The sequence below is a fragment of the Cloeon dipterum genome, chromosome 1 (assembly GCF_949628265.1).
Source record: "Cloeon dipterum chromosome 1, ieCloDipt1.1, whole genome shotgun sequence".
Taxonomy (NCBI): Eukaryota; Metazoa; Arthropoda; class Insecta; order Ephemeroptera; family Baetidae; genus Cloeon; species Cloeon dipterum.
The window spans coordinates 37596838-37612824 of NC_088786.1; positions in this window are offsets into that span (position 1 = coordinate 37596838).

Below are 15987 nucleotides of genomic sequence, written 5' to 3' on the forward strand. Positions count from 1 at the left end.
TTTTCAAGCGAATGGTGGGAACTGAAAAATTAAATAAATAAATAAAATCGACCATGATCGACGATCCAGATTTTGAAGTTGATAGATGGGAACATTTTTTTAACGCCAACACCGGGGTCTGGGTGGCGATCTGTGTTCATTCCCGCCCGGTCAGAAGGAAGTATGGCGTTGAAATTTATAAATGTTTTAATATTCGCCTATTTTGAAGCTGCGCAGTAAACTTGTGCGCATCTGAAGCATGCGCAGTATGTTTAGATCGCTTTCTAATCTCACAGGAAGACTAAAACTCATTACTGCGCATGCGTGACCTTGATTAGAACCTTCTGCGCAGTCGAAATTCCCATCGGGACCAAGGTTGAGATCTGTGTTTGTTCCCGCCAGTTAGATTAAGTCATTATGGCGTGGAAATAATGGAGACCAATGAGGAGACAGTTTAGCGGCCAATCAGAAGCGTCGAAAAAGAGGCGCGCCGACCTAAGAATTACATTCCCGCGTATTTTGTTGCATTTCTAATAGCCTGACGTGCCATCTAACGGTCGATTTGCTAATTACTGGGCCAATCAGCTGTTAGTAAATAAATAAAAACAAAAAGATTTAAATTTCCCGCCGTACTCTTCCGGACGCCATGTTTGCGCGTCGCGTTAATCCGGCCCCCCGGTGTGTTGAACGCATTTTAAAGTAAGCCCAACGCGCAAAAGACATATGATTTCGATATCTCAGCAAAACTTTGTAAATTACCAATAGCGCGTCTCGCAGAATTCTTGTCGTATCTGTCGATGTTTTCAAACACAACTTCGGTGGCCAGGTCCACTAAGCTGAGCGCCATCTCATCTATCTGCAAGAAAATATCACAAATCAAGTTTGTGTTTTGACCTTGGAGCGAAAATCACGGGCAGCAGGATCATTCTAAATAAAATATTTAATTAGATTTATATTAAATGGTCGAGAGAAAAATAGCCATAACAACAGTTAAAAATGTTAAATTTCAATGGAGCCCACGTTTTTATTACCTTTTGTTCTGTTCTTTATGAAGAGATCAGCTTGTGCTGGATAGAGAACGTCATACGTCATACAAGAAGCGAGTGAGAAGAAGAAATAGGAGAAATAGCAACATCGACAGTCACGCTACTTTGGAATGCACAGTGAAATCACTCACACCAGCCAACAACATATAGCGATAAGAGAACCAGGTGGATAATACCTTAAACTCGGGCTTTTTATTATAAAATTTAATCAGGATTAATTTTTTGTGGCGAAATAGCCCTAAAAACGCTGTTAAATAAAACTAAGTTCCTTTTGGCTTTGGTGAAATACTGAAAATTTATTTAAAAAAACACAGTCAGGGTTGAGAGTTGGCAACCATACACGACAGGCATCAGCTGAAAATATTACTAAAATTTATTCTTCATCATACGCTCAGCTGTAAATTCGTTCCATCAAAGAATTAAGCCATACAGACACAAAAAATTAACTTTCTTTTTAAGAAACCTATTATGCTATTATTTAACTCCCTCAGTCTGAAAATTACTAACGCTGTTTTGCCCCGAAAATAAATCCGTCTAGCTGATGTGAGCGCCATGCAGTTTCCGCTGCTGCTTGCATTCTTTCGTTTGTACCGTTTCCGCCGGTCAGAAGTCAATATGGCGTCTAAATCATGGAGGCCAATCAGGAGACAGTCCGCAGCGGCCAATCAGAATAAGCGTCGAAATATAGATGTGCGGAGCTAATAATTTCATTCTCGCGTATTTTGTTACATTTCCATTAGCCTGGTGTGCCATCTAATGGTCGATTCACCAATTAACAGAGGCTAAACAGCTGTTTGTAAAGAAATTACATTGGAATTTTACATTGAGCCCATTTTGGAGCTGCGCAGTAAACTTGTGCGCATCTTAAGCATGCGCAGAATATTCAGATCGCTTCTAAATCTAACAGGGACGCTGAAACTTATCACTGCGCATGCGTGACCCAAATGAAAACCTTCTGCGCAGTCGCAATTTACACCGAGGGTCAGGCGACGTTCTGTGTTGGTTCTTTGTCGGTCAGAATTCAATATGGTGGCGAAATAATGGCGGCCAATCAGGAAAAAGTCCAGCGGCCAAGAGTTGCATGCCTAAAAAGATTATCTGCATGCTTTTGGCCAATGCATGAGATGGTGGGATTGAGTCACGTGACTGCTGGAACTGCCTGTGCTTCACTGCTCTTGCTGAATATGCGCAGATGTCTCTACTATCGCCACTCTCACCTGATCCAGTTGTTGCTTTCTTCCCAGACAAAAAGGGGAATTTTCGTACTTAATAGACTAACGTACGTTTGTAGGTCAACTCGTGCACTTTCATTTGACACCAATCTGGGCGTGGGTGCGTGGGTGGTATCAATAATTTGACACAGAGTATTCTCGTTTATAATTTTGCAATACTCAGAGATTTTATTGAAAAAAAACTTGGTGATTATACAGAAATCACGGAATCAATTGCGTTTTTCAAATCCTTTAAAGGATCATAGGAAAATGATACTCTTCTTTTCTTTTTATAGTCTGTGTTCCGTCGCTGATCAACCATCTCAAATTTCTTGAGATTCCGCAAGATTTCACATCTCTTAATCCGAGCAATGACGGTGGCGTTGTCGCTGAAGTCAATTTTGGGTAGGTTAATGTAGATCTCTTCCAGGAGTGGTGCTGACAAAATGCTCGAAAAAGCGACTGGATCAGTAGAACCACTGCAATGGTTAATAATTAATAACGTTCATTTAAACGAAAAATTGAGTTGGGATAAAAAACTCTCCTTGGAAAATAAAATCTGCACATTTCCTTGATTAAATTACTTCATTCATTGAGTAAACTTATATCCTGCCTTCATCAATTAAAGCAGGAATACAGAAAAATCTTTGTTTTATTAAAAAGCTAGACCTTTGCTCAGTGAAATTTAAAAATAGGGCCATGAATTTAATTTTTAGAGTGTTTGAGAATTAATCGAATTAATAGTATTCTTGCCTATATAAATGTCTCCATTCAAATCGTTTCAGTCTGCGCATCGCTTCAACAGGTGCGTCGTTTCCAGTCAAATTGGAACGACACAGTTCCAACGACTCCAGGTTAGGGCATGACCTAAAAATCTCGTTAAAAGTCACGTTCTCCTTGGCGTCGATGCCATCAAGAACCAGTTTTTGAAGGGTCTTCCCGTTTCTCTTCAAGAAACACCTTGCGTGTGCTGATGTCCCTGGGCAAGATAGCGTGGCAAATTTCACTTCCGGAAAATGCGGAAACTCGTCCAATCTTTCAACGTTCTCCAGTTCCGTGGACGAAAACTGAAAGGATAAATATTGTTTTGAGATGTTACAATATTTAATCAATATATATTCACCATAATTTCCGTGAGTTTAGTAAAACCTCGCACCAAATTTATCTGGGCAACTTTCTTTGGTGCAAGAATCAATTTAATATATCGCCCGACACCTTGAAATACTGGGAACGTTGGCAATGTAGATTCCAATCTCAGGTTTAGTTGCCTTTCGTGCAAATCTAACGCATAAATTACGATGAACATAAAGGTGTCTTTGAAGGCGTCGCATGATGGTTCAACGTCAATTACAACTTGAGAAACATTGATTTTCTCTAATTTTTCGCATTGGTGCGTCAATTCCGATAATCCTGAGAGCTGCACGCAAATATTCTCAATAATCAGCGTTTTTAAGTTCTTCAGCTGAGCAATCGAGGCTAATTCTCTTTCCGCCAGTGAATGTTTCAGGTCGCGTGGACTGTAGATTATTAATTCCTTCAGATTAGGTGTGTTCGAGGCCAAACACCTAATTAACTGAAAATATTTGTTTGCAATTAGATCAATTAATTAAAAATTGCACACATTATGTATTTTTTTATCACCTCTTGAAAGCGGGAATTTGACAAGGTAGAGGATTTGCAACGCATTCCTGTTAAATCGGAGGTGTCAAAATTTATGTATAACAGCGAGTTGATCAGGCAAGGCAGAGTTGCCCAAAGTTTGTCGATGTGATCATTCCCCTTGCCGTCACAATGCAAATGGTGGTTCTTTGCCTCATTCCACATAGCATCTAATTTATTCGATCTTATAGTTCCTGAAAATTTAAATAAATTTTGCAATTAGATTCTATTCTGAAGAGTAGAATATATTTTTGGCAATGAAGTAGAGAGTTGCGTATCATTAATTATTGACCATTCACCAGTTGCATAAACCCTAAGTGTTCGAAGCCGCCAACAGATGGCGTTACCGTAGACTTTCGATTCTATGGCACTTTCGCTGCGATTTCAGACTCAATCTAGCTACTGTGCATTCCTCAATTAATTTGCTATTTTTTGACGTGCTGAAAACCAAAATCGGTTCAGCCAATCGCCGTAGAATCGTGAAAAACTATTTTTTGAAATAAAAAAAATCTTTTCCAACGTTTCTACGGCGAATGGCTGAACCGATTTTGGTTTCCAGCACGTCAAAAAAAGCAAATTAATTTAAAGAAACAAAATAGCAAGATTGAGTCTGAAATCGCAGCGGAAATGCCTTAAAACCGCTTAAAACAAATTTTTTAAGAAAGTCTGTGGTTGCGCCATCTGTTGGCGGCTTTAATTAATAACTAAGGGTTTATGCAATTAGTCAATTGACTGAGATTTTGAAACTATGCTTCATTATTTAGTTTTCATTCTTTGTTTTTTATAGAACACAATAATATGAAATGGTCAAAATATTATTAACTTAAACATCGAATCCGATATGACTGTGAGTTTTCTATTGAGAGAAATCAAAAGAGATAAATTTATTGGATAGAAATACTTGCCTAAAAACAGTTTAACACAGTTCTTGTCGTAGCAATCGATGTTGTCCAACACGGCGTCAACGGATATTTGATATAGGCTGCGTATCACCGTCTGTAATTTAATAGTAATTAATAATTTAATTGTTTTCGGCCTTCAGGGTATAACGTTTTGCCTGCGGCACCCACAACGAAATTCCCTGTTCACATAAGCAGCACATATACGTGGCAAGAGTTTTAGTGTTTTTATCCTCATTTTTTTTTGTAATTAATTGATCTCTCCAACAGGTGTGCATTTTACGATGAAAATTCGGTCTATTTAATTGTTTTCCGCTGCTTTGTTTCCTTTTAATTAACAATACATAATATTTTGGACTAAAATGAGAATAAACAATTAATAATAATAATATCAAACTCAAGTGCGAGTGCTAAAAACTCTTCTTACCATTTTTGTTACTTGTGCAGGGCAGCGAGACACACATGTAGAGATGGAGCGAGGGCGAACACACGACTGCGATACTCCTTGCTTTTAGGGGCTTATTATCTGTGTGCGTGAATCATCATGTTGGCTTGTGGTAATCCTGGCAGCGGCCTCAAACCTCAAACGCAATGAATGGTGACATCTCTACTACTTCTCTCCTCTTTCTGTGCGACGCTCCCCCTTATTCTCCTCCCACGCTGCTTCTCTACCTGCATTCCGACGTGTCTTTGTGATTTATTCAATGACAAACGCTCGCTCAAATTCTTTCCTCTTAAAGTCGCATATAGTCTGCTTCACGCATTTAACCATCCACAAATATCTGTGTAGCATTTTTCGATCCATCAACTGATATTCTTGTTCCTGCATCAACCTTCCTTTTGGCCTACATAAAAAAGTTTTTCAAAAGCAGGAAAATGTTTTCAAAAAAGGAAGAGAATGGATATAATTAATTGGTCACGTGACCAACCCCGCAATCTCATTGGCCACAAGAGCATGCACGCGTAGGGGGCGTAACCGAAGGAATACAATAATTATGGTTGCGTGGATTGAATGAGCCAGGCAAGAGTGCACTGCTCGCCGTTCATAGGGTGGTTCCGATCTTTTCCCATGTTAAATTGTAAGTATTTCTAGCTGATTTTTTTTTTTTTTGTCAGAATCACTGAAACTATCCGGCGCTCACCCGCACCTAGATTGGTTTAGAGAGCTTTTAGCAGAGAGAGGCGGACATGGGATCTGCTCCTGCTGCACTCCCAGCCTCGCCTCTCTCTGGTAATAAGCTCTTGGCAGCCTTTCGGTGAGAGAGACACCCGGTTAGCTAGGGCCTAGGAGATAATCTGGTTTATTTTAATAATGTTTTCTCTCGTGACTTGAAAAGCATGGCCAATCCTGAAAGCGCATTTGTTGTAATTCGATTGCTGCCCGTTAACAAGAATAAAATAACTTTGCGATTAATTAACGTCACTTTTTCTTTCTCATGTGTTTGAAAGGTTAATTAGTACGAAATTCTCCAATTCAGAGCTTTATTGCTATATATTTTACGAACGAGATTTATTCATGGTCACCTTCGGCTACCGTTTTTTGCTGCTGCCGCTTCTTCTTTTTGAACCAACTACTCATCTTGCCCTTCTTAAACTGCTTTCGCACTGGCAGAGGAGCTCTCTTCAGACTGGAGTAGATGTTCTCCTCTGGAGGCAAATGCAGATTCAGATTTTCCCTGATCATCTCCAATTGAGCCTTTCTTTCCTGCTGAATGTTCACATCGCCCGCCATCTGCTCAATTTCAGCTTTTCCATCAGTCATCAGCTGGGAGAGTTCTTGCATCCGTTGCACCACCTTGCTGTGTTCTGCCTGCAGTTGTGCCTCGGCTTCTTTCATTTTATTCAATTCACTCTCCAGACGATCAAGATTGCTCTGCATTGTTTTATTTTCCGCGATGCTTGCAGCTTCTTTATTGCGGAGCCTGTTCGTCTCCTGCATCAGTTGTTTTATGTCGGTCATGAGCTGAGTCCTGTTTGCCTTTTTCTCTTGATCCCTGCGTTTGATTTCCTCGATTTCAGTCAGAGTGGATTTTTCCTCTTCTTTCCATGCGTTTCGCTCCCTGATTACTTCATTCAGTCGAACTTGCAGCTTTTTGCGATCTTCGTTTCTCCTGGTCAGCATTGCTCGCAAGTCGGTCATCTTAAATAAAAAAAACATTTCAAATTATTCATACTATCTTGGTAAATAAATAACACGGCTGAATAAATTTTTGAATTTAAGAAACAACGGGAAAAATTATGTCCTGCTTTAGGTGTTTTGCTTTAAACGAGAATACATACTTTTCCGTGTACGATGTTTTAGAACATGAGTTTTCAGAGGTTACCTCCAGTAGAGTTTTTTAAAGAGAAATAAAACCAAAGAAATAAAACTTCACCTTTCTCTCTGAATCTCTACGCTCAGCATCCAAACTTTCGCATATTTTCTTTGCCTCGTCTCTGTTTTTGCGCTTCTCCGCCAGGGTCTTTTCCATATTTTTCAGCCCCTCCTTCGCCTCCTTCATATTTTTCTGCAGCTTTGTGTACTGTGCCTCCAAGATGGTGGCATCTTCTGAAATAATTTTATGATTTTCTTCCAACGCCCTCTTTTTGGCAGCAGCTTTCTCAACGCTGTGTTCCAAGGCTGAATTTTTTTCGTTGTATTCCTTCTCCAACAAACGCTTCTCAGCCAATGCCTTTTCGATGAGCATGATTCGTGAATTTGCTTTGTCCAGTTCGAGTTGCTTCTCTTCTAATTGCTTTTTACTCAAGTTCGCCTGCTTCTCGCACGACTTCATTTCAAATTCGTATCCAACTCTGCGTTTCTTCTGCTGCTCAATGTGGGTGGTCAGCTTCAATGATTCCTCTTTCACTGATTCCAACTGCTGCTTGCTAGCTTCCACCTCCTTCTCGAATTTGGCAAGCTCATTCTGCTGCTTCGCAAGACTGGTCTGGAGTTCACTTTTCACTTTCAATTTCTCGTCCATTTTTGCTTCAGCTTTTTTCAGCTCGGTCAGATTGGTCCGCTTTTCCCTCAGGGCGTCTTTTGACTCCTTGATGCTTTCGTTCACACTCTCCTTGGCGCTCTGAAGCTCCAGGCTGTGCTCCTCAAGCGCTCTGAGCTGCTTTTGGCTGGCTGTGACCTCTTGGTTCAGCTTCACGCTGCTCTCCTTAAGTTTGGCGATCTCGGCTTTCATTTGCTTAGCGAAGCCCTCCATGCTGTACTTCTCGTTTGCCAAAGCTGTCTTCTTGGAGCGGATCATGTTGATCTCAGCCTCGATCAAATTCAAGTAGGTCGCAACGTCTGCCGACTTGCCAAGTGTCCCCTGCTTCAGGTCTTTATTCTTGCTCGTTTTCGGAACTGCCGCTAGAGATGCGTTTTCCCTCGGCCCTGTTTGTGTAGAGAGCAACTCGTTCCGACTACCTGCGAACTTCATGTCTGGCAGCTTCGAAACGCGTTCCAACACTACCTTATCATTGACTTTGATTACCTTTTTGTGAATCAAACCGTCCATTCTGAACACCAGATAAATTGTAAGAACTATTCAAAAAAGTGCATTCTTGAGCAATATTATTTTCGCTATTGTTACGTTTTTACTGTTACATTTTAGTCTTCAGAATTGTTAACAATCTGCAATTAATTAATATTTTACTGTGTTGGTTCGACCATTGTTGTTCTAATAATTTCTGGTTCCATCAGTATATCGGAGAGTGTGATAGATTAATTTGACCATTAAAGATTCCGGCGGTTAAAGTTCCATTTTTAAACAATGAAGGGAAAACGTCATATCTTAATTGTAAAATTTATTGATCTTTTGAAGCAGTTAAAAAACAACCAATACGAGGAAAATACTTTAAAATTATAATCAATTGGTATAAAAGCATCTCAAAATTCTTAATCTTGAATAAAATTACCATCGTAAGAAAGACTGCATAAAATAACAAAAAGCTGAATTTTTTATTTGCTCTTTTTATCCCTTTCCGAGGACCGGTAAGGAAAAATGTATGTATCATATATATTTATGAAATACACAGAGCTTTATATGGTTAAAACCGCACAAAGTGTAGGAAGAAAAGATTATTGATTATAAGAAGTCAAGGAGTCAAAAGCGTTTTTCAATGCATTGTATGCATCATAGAAGTTCCGTCGCGGGGGAACCATCGTAATTGTCTTGATATTTCGCAAGATTTCACGTCTATTAATCCGATCAATGACGGTGGCGCTGTCGCTAAGGTCGATTTTGTTCATCGGAAGATGGATGTAAACTTCTTCCAGAAGTGGCGCTGACAGAATGCTTGAAAAACCAACTCGAGCACAATATTCGCTGCAATGGTAAAAAATTAATAACAGACATAAGACATAACAACGAAATATTGCACATATGTTTATGTTGGAAGCTACCAATTAGTTTAAACTGCCTTTGATATTAAAATTTATGCAAGGTGGATTTAATTTAACCCTCTTTGAAAATAGAAAAGCTGAAAAAATGTAATAATTTTTGTTTCTGAACCATTTTTTCTACATGAAATTATAAACTAAAAATTCATGAAAATAATTTTAAAATATTTGGTGAAAATTTATAATTTTGCTTGTACCTTTGTAAATTTCGCCATTCAAAACGTTTCAATTGGCGCAACGCTTCAACAGGTGCGTCATTTTCTGACAAGGATGAACAACTCATTTCGAACGAATTCAGGTTATTGCTGAAGCAAAAAACTTCAGCAAAGGTCATGTTCTCCCTGACGTGGATATCTTGAAGTGTCAACTTTTGTAGAGTCTGTCCATTTCTCTTCAAAAAACATCTTAGAGCATGAGCTGACAATAAAGATAGGCGATCTTCACTTCCGGAAAATGCGGAAACTCGTCCATTTTTTCAACATCCTATAGTACTCCGGACGAAAACTGAAAGTAGAATTATTGTTTTGAGTCGTTAATACAATACAGCAGGAAATCAATATTCACCAGAATTTCCGTGACTTTGGTAAAGCCTCGCATCAAATTTATCTGGGCAATGTTCTTTGGTTCAAGAGTCAATTTTATATATTGCTTGAAACCTTTAAGTTCAAGTAAGTCTGGCAATGTAGATTCCAATCTTAGGCCCAGTCGATTTTGTTTCCACCGAAACGCACTCATTGTGATGTACAGAAAGGTGTCACTGAAGACGTCGCCTGATGGTTCAACATCAATTTCAACGTCAGTCGCATTGATTTTCTTCAACTTTTTGCATCGGTGAGTCAATTCCGAAAATCCAGACAGAGGCACGCAAACGTTTTCAATTTTGAGTGTTTGTAAGTTCTTCAGCTGCAAAATCGAGGCCAATTCTCGTTCCGCCAGCGAATATTCCTGGGCGCTTGGACTGTTGATTGTTAATTCCTTCAGATTAGGTGTGTTCGAGCCCAAACACCTGATGAACTGTAATATTTTCAATGTAATTAGTTTGATGAAAGAGTGGAAACATCATTTCTTATGACCTCTTGAAAACGCGCATTTGACAATTTAGAAGATTTGCAACGCATTTGCGAAAAATGGGTGGTGTCAAATTTTATGTATTGCAGCGAGTTGATCAGGCAAGGCAGAGTAGCCCATAGTTTGTCGATATGATTGCCCTTGCCGTTGCAACGTTGATGGTGGTGTTTTGCTTCTTCCCACACTTCATCTAGCTTCTCCTTTCTGACGATTATACTGAAACACAATTCACCGGTTAAACCCTAAGTGTTCGAAGCCGCCAACAGATGGCACCACCGTAGACTTTCGATTTTAAGGCACTTCCGCTGCGATCTCAGACTCAATCCTGCCACTGTGCTTTCTTCACTTAATACGCTTTCTTTTGACGTGCTGAAAACCAAAATCAGTCCAGCCAAATCGCCGTAGAATCGTGAAAAATAACTATTTTAAATGAAAAATCCTTTCCAATGTTTCTACGGTGATTAGCAGAACCGAGTTTGGTTTTCAGCACGTCCAAAGAAAGCATATTAAGTGAAGAATGCATAGTAGCAGGATTGAGTCGGAAATTGCAGCGGAAGTGCCTCAAAACTAAATTTTTAAGAAAGTCTATGGTTGCGCCATCTATTGGTGGCTTCGAACACATAGGGTTTCTACAACTGATTTGATGCAATACCTATGTTTCCAGGATTTTTTTGTCTGTTAATAAGAGAGGAAAATAATTGCTCTCGCCATTAACTAAACCATGAAATACCCTGAATATCGTTTGATTGTGAAAGACACATCTAAAGAAATATGTACACTGTATTTAAAATGTCTTAAATTGACATGGATAAAACTATAGTCAACAACCTGGTGACAAGATTTACCCTTTTCATGACAAGGCAAGTGGGGGCGGCAGGCCAGCAAGTGACGCTTCTCAATTTAACAAGATTTTTCCTTGTTCAAATTGACACATTTTAAATGCATGGATTGCGGCCACCGTACGGCAGCGGCGGGAAATTACAGGCCAGTGTACGGCCTTGGGGCGGGACGGCTATAGCCAGCAGTAACGCGGATAAAGCTTGTCAATTTATCTATTAAGCTTGTTCCTAGTCTAATTTACCCATTTTAAATACGCTTAAGGCGTAAGCGTGCGGTCTGCGGTGGCCAACATGCAACGGCCAGCGTGCAGCGTAGCAGTGACATGGATTAAGCGTGTCAAATTGACAATTAACGGTATTGTCAGCGACATGATTCTTTGACAAATCTTAAACTAAACAAGGACCGTCGCTGACAAGCCTTAAGCATGTCAAAAGTGGTAGTTGTCAATTTTAAATGCATTATCCTTGTCAAATTGAGATTTTTTAGATACAGTGTAGGGTGTAGGATCAAATATATATACTGTCTGATTTAGCAGGGGAGATTTAAAGAGCTGTAGGTCTCAATATTTTTATATCATAGTTTTAACACAAATAATAGACTTGCCTAAAGCTCGTTTAGCATAATCGTTGTTGTATCTATCGATGTTTTCCAAAGCGACGTTAGAGGCCATTTCCAATAGGCTGCGTGCCATCTGTAAATTAACAAAGGTTGTCATCAATTCCGATGCTAAAGATGATAAATCGTCGCCTATTATCGCCACATGATCTCGAAATTACTGTCAATTCACCAGTTGCATAAACCCTAAGTGTTCGAAGCCGCCAACAGATGGCGCCACCGTAGACTTTTGATTTTAAGGCACTTCCGCTGCGATTTCAGACTCAATCTAGCTACTGTGCATTCTTCAATTAATTTGCTAATTTTGACGTGCTGAAAACCAAAATCGGTTCAGCCAATCGCCGTAGAATCGTGAAAAACTATTTTAGAAATAAAAAATATTTTTCCGACGATTCTACGGCGAATGGCAGGACCGATTTTGGTTTTCAGCACGTCAAAAAAAAGCAAATTAATTGAAGCATGCAAAATAGATAGATTGAGTCTGAAATCGTAGCGGAAATGCCTTAAAACCGCTTTAAACAAAATTTTTTAAGAATGTCTGTGATTGCACCATCTGTTGGCGGCTTCAAACACTAAGGGTTTATTCAACTGGTCAATTATTCAATAATTTACCTTTATCTAGAATTATGTTGCAACCTTCGCGCACCCAGGCATTAATTCGGGCCGCAGGACAGAACTCCCCAGTAGTGACCCTCGCGGTGAAGGGTTTTGATTCAAAAGACATTGAGGACTTTCGAGAATAAATATGTTTTGTTCCTCAATGTGATTACTTAATATAGAGTTTAATTAGAGTGTTTGGCAATTTAATTGAAACCCCTTGTGGTACCATAAGGAATCAATTATTAACGTTAAACGAACTACATACTATTATTGCCAATAAAGTGTTTTTAAATTTACACTGTTGTTAATTGATACCATAAGAGATAAACATATCACTAAACAATGCAAAAAATCCGCTTTGGGTGTGGGGCTCAGGTCAAGGCACCCTGAAAAAGGTAATCATAGGGTACCCAAGATCCAGACCAGGACTGGCGCCAAACTTTTTAACAGAGACTGTTCATTTTTGGTTGATATTAAAGGCAACTTCCTCAGTTGAGGACGTGCGGCTATAGCTATAAATTTGAGCGAATCAGCGCGGCTCGTTCACCTGACCTCTTGACCTTCGCTTCATTATTTTAGCAGAAAGATATTAAGGAAATGATCTCCATACGAGTTTTAGAAACTATAATTAATTTATACCATTTTGTTGCTTGCAGAGGAGCGAGAAGAACACGTAGAGAGCGAGCGAAGGTAAAAATACGACTGCCAGTCTCCTTTGCTTTGATGGGAGAATCAGTGAGGCCTCTCTTTTCAATGGCCATTGTGAGTGAGAAGGTTGCTTTTGTTATTACACCTGGCAGCACCCTTATACACGCTCTGGCAATACGTTGTGAAATCTTCCCTTTATCTCTGCAAGACCATTAAAATACCTTTTACGTAATTTTAACTATTATTTCATCTTTTTTTGCTCTTTTTATCCCTGTCCTCGGAGCGGGAAGGGCGCACACTGCACTGGCACGAATGCTGAAACCCGGGTGCCAATAGCACCGCTCTCGAAATGAATTGTGAGATCGTCCCTCCTATTTTTATCTGCACTACTGTGTCTCTTCCTGCATTCCACAGTATTTTTTTTGTGATTTCCCAAGAGAAACAACAAAGACCCTTCACACAATGCGCCTTACACTTCAGCCAAGCCGCGTATCTCCGCAGCAGCGCGGGTGGCATAAAAGGTGGCCCGAATTCTCTCCCAATATATTCGCAGACGGGAAAGAAATCTTTTAGGCGATGCTGGGCGGCTTCCAGGTGGCAGGGATTTTTTCCGTTTTAACCAGGCTAAGAAACCCAATATATTTTACCCAAGGCTCCAATATTTTCAGCATCGTAAATAAAAGAAATGCAGAAAAACAAAATAACTGTTTTTAAGCCGTTTTTACGCTTAAAAAGAATTTTTGCGTTGCAAAATTGACAAGCCCCTGGGGTATGGGGATCATATTTATTTATAAATTCTTTTCTGAACCGTGTGCAGATATGGTGTCTGGTAGAATAAGGCGGGAGAGTTACAAACGTTTGAAATTAAACGAATATACAATCAGCACAATTAATTATTATTGTTAGGCATATCAGGCCGATGGAAATGTAACAAAATGCGTGGGAATGAAATTATTAGGTTGGCGCACGCCCCTTTTTTGACTCTTCTGATTGGCCGTTGGACTGTCTCTCCTGATTGGTAGCCACTTTTTTTTACTTCTAACCGGCGGGAATAAACACAGATCGCAACCTAGGTCCTGATGGGAATTTCGACTGCGCAGAAGGTTTTTATTTGGGTCACGCATGCGCAGTAGTGAGTTTTAGTCTCCCCGTGAGATTAAGAAGCGATTCGAACATACTGCGCATGCTTAAGATGCGCATACGTTTATTGCGCAGCTTCAAAATGAGCGTATATTCCAACAACTGCAAAAATGTTAATTTTAGCACATTTATCATGAAAATACTTTCAGAAAAATTAATAGTTTTGTTGTTATTTATATTTATTAACAGCTAATTAGCCCGGTAATTGGCGAATCGACCGTTAGATGGCACGTCAGGCTAATGGAATTGTAACAAAATACGCGGGAGTGAAATTATTGGGTCCGCACGCCCCTTTTTCGACGCTTCTGATTGGCCGCTGGACTGTCTCCTGATTGGCCTCGATTATTTCGACGCCAATAATCGACTTCTGACCGGTGGGAACCAAAACAGATCGCAACCCAGGCTCAGATGAGAATTTCGACTGCGCAGAAGGTTTTTATTTGGTTCAAGCATGCGCAGTAATGAGTTTTAGTCTCCCCGTGAGATCAATAAGCGATCTGAACATACTGCGCATGCTTAAGATATGCGCAAGTTTACTGCGCAGCTTCAAAATGGGCGTGTATTCAAACAAATATGTAAATTCCTAGCCCACCGGGGTCCGGGTTGCGATCTGTGTTTGTTCCCGCCTGTAAGAAGTTAAGATGGCGTCGAAATATTGGAGGCCAATCAGGACACAGTCCAGTGCGTGGCCAATCAGAAGCGTCGAAAAAGAGGCGTACTGACCTTATAATATCATTGCGGTGTATTCTATTACATTTAATCATCCTAACGTGCCATGTAACGGTTGATTCGCCAATTAACGGGCTAATTAGCTGTTCGTAAAGAAATTACAACAAAATTATTCATTTTGTTGAAGCTTGAAGCTATTTTCATGATAAATTAATGAATTAAATGGATGCTCTCAAGGTGCTCTAATTAATTTTTTATAGTTGTTTGAATAAACGCCCATTTTGAAGCTGCGCAGTAAACTTGTGCGCATCTTAAGCATGCGCAGTATGTTCAGATCGTTTCCTAATCTCACAGGGAGATTAAAACTCATTACTGCGCATTCGTGACCTTGATTAGAACCTTCTGCGCAGTCGAAATTCCCATCTGGGCCGGGTAGCGATCTGTGTTGGTTCCCGCCAGTAATAAGAAGCCAGATGGCGTCGGAATATTGGAGGCCAATCAGGAGTCAGCCCAGCGGACATTCAGAAGCATCAAAAAGGGGCGTGCCGACCCAATAATTTCCTTCCCGCGTATTTTGTTACATTTCCATTAGCCTCATCTAACGGCGCCGGAAAAACCGGCTTAAGTGGCCCCGGCGGGACCGATCTCAGGGTGGGTTACCCAGAGAAAGGTCGTCATGATACCTCAGATGGTAGGGCTTGGCGTGACCTTTCGATCGAGACTTCACGAGTTGAAATCCCTCAACCCGTTGAATTTTAACATCAATCAATTTCGACTTTTCCAAAATTCACACATTCAAAAATTCGTAGCAATTAAATAAACATTCCAATGTTCCAAAACCGGAGACGATGGGACGCGCCCCGCCGAGGCGCGTCGAACGGTCCCCATCTAACCATCTTTGCGCCTCCCAGCGCCGATTTCTTTAATTGAAATGCCAGTAATTGGTCCCTGAAGCATGTTTTTTATCTTTGTCGCTTTTCTTGAATGATTTTTCAAGCTTGCAATGCAAGTAAAAGTAAACTGTGCATGCGTGCGTATGCGTCAATTCGTGTTTAGTAGTAAAGCAGCGCGGCGACCAATCAGATGCGCCAGCTCTCCTCGCCAACCAGCGTCCATCATTTAAAGCGAGCCGCCAAGTACATAGTGCTCTAAGTGCTTTTTGCCCGCGACGACCGCTCTGACACCACTGTGTAAGGAAAGGAGAGTAGATACTAGCAGGCGGCAATGGCATTAGAGCT